Source organism: Zea mays, chromosome 8 (assembly GCF_902167145.1).
Source record: "Zea mays cultivar B73 chromosome 8, Zm-B73-REFERENCE-NAM-5.0, whole genome shotgun sequence".
Classification (NCBI taxonomy): domain Eukaryota; kingdom Viridiplantae; phylum Streptophyta; class Magnoliopsida; order Poales; family Poaceae; genus Zea; species Zea mays.
This window is the reverse complement of record NC_050103.1, coordinates 142,768,095-142,771,991: the sequence shown is the minus strand read 5'-3', so window position 1 is coordinate 142,771,991 and position 3,897 is coordinate 142,768,095. Positions and strand designations below refer to the sequence as shown.

The window sequence follows — 3,897 nt, the reverse complement described above, 5'->3', positions numbered from 1 at the left end:
TTACCTTAAAGGCATCACCAACTATATATCTTACTTGGTCCTTTATCATTTTCAAATGTCAATCAGTGAACACCAAATTTTAGGTTTGTAAAATGCCTGTTACCAGTCAGGAATGAGATATTATCTTCAGATGATAAATAAAAAAACTGGGAACTGGGAATTGTACCACTATGTTGTGTACTTAGTTCTTATCTAATTCTAATTCCTTGGCTTATTCTTCAATAACAAATTTCTGGGAGGAGGACAATGCACTCTTTCTACAGTGATGTTGTGCGCCTACATGTTTGTTTCCTCTGTGACATGCTACCATGCTGCCACTACCACCATTTCCTCTGTTCCCAGTGTTCATTTTTTTCTGAATCCTTTGTTTCAGGGTCTAAGGGAAAGGTTTTCACATTGCAACTCAAACATGGACGCGGGCCAGGTTAGTACTTAATCTTCAATAATATATAATAATGGTACAGGGGCGCCGCGCGATCGGGATCGCCTCAGCAAGAAGCAGCAGAAGAAGGATGCCAGGAAGGCGGAGAAGGCTGAGACGGTGGCGCAGCCCCAGCAACAGCATCTGTTCAACACCGAAGACCTATTCGCGGCCAACTATGGTGATGTCACCGTCGAGGTGATTTAGTTAAAGGCCATCTCCGACCGCTTGTGGTCCCAAATCGGTGACCTCGACGAGTCCGCTGCGGGCTGCAAGGTGCTTATCCGTGGAGCCTCTATTCAACCTTGCATCCCATGCTAACTGCTAACATGTTTCAAAATTACTTATGCAAACAAGTTGTTGTTATCTTGTATGACTTATTCTATGACTACCTATTGCTCTTGCATATGTGTCTATAAGTTGATCCTTTGATGACTTATTTATGTCTACTAATTGAAATTTATAAACTTATATGTTAGTACTTCACGTGAGAGTTCCAAGTTCCACAAAGCTGTATATTCCCATTATAGACATGTTATGAATTCAGCATGATCACGAGCCCAACATCATAATGAGATTATTTGAACATTTTTCAGGTTTTATTTTCCTTACTTTATTCTCATATGTGATGCTTTGTTCATTGCAAGCTAAATCATAATCCAACAGGGCAACAAGATAGCCTGCTCACTGTCTGGTAAGTGTAAGATATCTCAATCTAATTTGTGTAAAATTAGGTTGTACTATAGAAAGATAATATTGCAACAAAAAAGCCTAATGAAGTTTTATATTTTGTTTCGTGACGTAGATAGTACAATAGGATGTTCAGATGGGCCATTTTTCATATATAAAAAAGGCACATGTTAAATTGGCCGCATACAAATTGTAATTGAGGGCACATTTTGATTACTGATAGTTCTTTCTTTTCCTTCTTTTTTACTTGAGGTTACGAAGGGTGCAGGGTGTTCTGCATGATAGTATGTATTTGCTCATTATTATCAATTCCTTTATATTGTGAAAATATGAAAGAACATGGAACCTGAAATTGTTGTCTGGTGGCTGATTTTCATTTTCGAAGGCTGGTACATAGCTCTGTTTTGACTCCATACACCAAGGTATTTAGACATCCGGGTCCTCCCTTGAATCCTTACTATCATGGTTATCTTGTGTCGTCTCTAGATCAAACTGAATTGTGTCTAATGCGTAGAATCAAGGCAGCCATCATCCGTGGGAGTAAGACTCTAGCCACATAATTGCTTTAATGATCTAGCTTGCTACATAAGATCGTGATTGTCAAGTCAATGAATAATAATAAAGTTTATCTTGCTTTTATATTTATAAGATCAAACGCCACAAATGATTTGCTTTCCGAAACAGCGGCTGCAATATCTCATCCCCTGACTCATGGCATCATTGTAGGTTCCTTCGACGCAGACTGCACAATCATAGGTATTCATCCCTCCTCGAACAACCTACCTGCACCACATGACTCTGAGAGAATTTCTAACCAAGGTAGTGCAGCAGCACCAGGTGTGTAATTTTCAAATCACACAAATGTTCTTGTCACACGAGTAGAAGTGTCAATCCTAAAAACGAGAATACAACCAAATGATGAAGCTCAACAGGAAGTGCAGACTCGGTCTATTCCTGATCCAAGGTACATTCTTGGCATTGAAATGTGAATCTTGAGTTATGTGACACATTTCAATCTTCTTGCGCCTTGATATTCTTTTTGAAAATTTGCAACTGTTTTCTGGACGACCATTTTGCAGGGAGGTTGCAGGATGTCTGTTGCATATGTTGCTCCAACAAAGTCGTCCTATGCTATGTCTCATCCTGTGAGTAACTGTTATGAAATGTCTATTTTCTGATTTATTGATATGCATTTGAAACCTTTTAAAAACATAGTGATGGAATCCAGGAAGGCGTGTTATGAAATGTCTATTTTCTGATGTGCAATAAATCTGTGGAGGTACATATAACCAATCAATCCTATCTGTTATAAATTCTGGAAACCCATGATGTTTGATACATCCTGTGAGTAACTGTTCAATCTGTGTGTTTTGCTTACAAAGAATTGAAGACAATATTTTGCCATGACACTGCATGAGCGTGTTCATCCATCTCATATGATGGAGTGTTTTATGCTCTTTTCCATTTATTGTTGCAAGTAGCAAAATTAGAATATGTCCTTATGTTTAGAGTATGAAAGAAAACAGTCAATTCAACTTGTAGTTGTATTTTTCTGTTTTAGTTGGCATATCATCATGAGGATGTGAATTCCACAGGAAGGCCCATGTGATCCTATTGCTCCCTTAGATCTTCCACATTTTTTACAGTCTTTCCACCGTGTATCAGCTTGTGACTCAATATGGTAAGAAATACCTTTCAGATGTGTGCCATATATAATATAGATCAGTGTCATATTGATTTTGTTTTTTCAGGAAGGATACCAGTATACCACACATTCTGTGGAGGATTCTGGAATTATTTTAGCTTGGTAAGAGTTCTCTGTAGTCTGCTTATTCTACCACTTTGAACCATAATTTTTTTCCTAAAGAATGTTTGATGGTGTATGGATACTATAGTAGATGCAAACATTTGTCATTTCTAATAGAGAATTATGATGTCCCAGTGAATCCTTATGTATTCCTGCTTGAAGTATAAATCGGAAAAGGTTAGTAACCATGATAGTCGTAATTTGAACATACTACAGGAATGGATGCACAAGTATCTTATGAAGAGAAATCCACAGAAGTTTGGACACCTGCTAAAAAATCAAATATATTTTGTTTTTATGTTTGTTTTGAATACTACTCTTTTCTCACTGACCTTGACTTACCATTAGGATTTGCAAAAGATCAAGTTGAGGAAGTGCCTAGCATCAGAGTCGATGGAAGGTGAATAAAAATTTAGCCATTGAGAGGATCCAGATATTTCAATACTTGACAGTGAATAGAGAGCAGTAAACAAGATTTAATGGGCACTCCTTTGATGTACCCTTTATCATCTTTTGAGTTCTGACAGTGTAGAGTAGAGATGCCTGGTGATTGCCTCTTTGTAGATACTCTTCCTATTGCATGTGTATAAACTTCAGAGATACTAGATTTGGGTTTAGTCATTTCATGTATTTAGTTCATTTATTAAGTTTCATGATTTAGTTTAGTTTTGTATTGGTTGTTTCCAAAGAATTTGTAAGATTTTGAGGTCAATAGTATATATGATATTTGATTTATATATTCGTTGTGCACTAATATTTTATTGAATATTTTGTATACCGTTGCAACGCACGGGCATATACCTAGTATGTATATATATTACATGGCGCAATGACTATAGCTAGCTGTGAATGGTTTATAGCTGCAAACTAGCTGAACTATTAGTTTTGTTCTAACGGAGCTGTCACCTAGGTGGGCAGTTCCACTTCGTTAGTGATTTTTTTATTCTTTTAACTCCATATAAGTAGCCCTATCACTGGA

General features: G+C 37.1%; 1 long non-coding RNA gene across 2 annotated transcripts; it reads left to right on the top strand.

Annotated features, from left to right (window-relative positions):
* Positions 1-382: 382 nt before the first annotated feature.
* LOC103636024 (uncharacterized) lies at positions 383-3,578 on the top strand. Of its 2 annotated transcripts, XR_002264357.1 has the most exons (7): positions 383-1,533; positions 1,838-1,867; positions 1,940-2,075; positions 2,191-2,256; positions 2,673-2,792; positions 2,863-2,918; positions 3,267-3,578. It is a non-coding gene; the product is annotated as an uncharacterized lncRNA (long non-coding RNA). The 2 variants fall into 2 exon arrangements; XR_002749039.1 differs by having other exon boundaries at positions 383-2,075.
* The last annotated feature ends 319 nt before the right edge of the window (positions 3,579-3,897 follow it).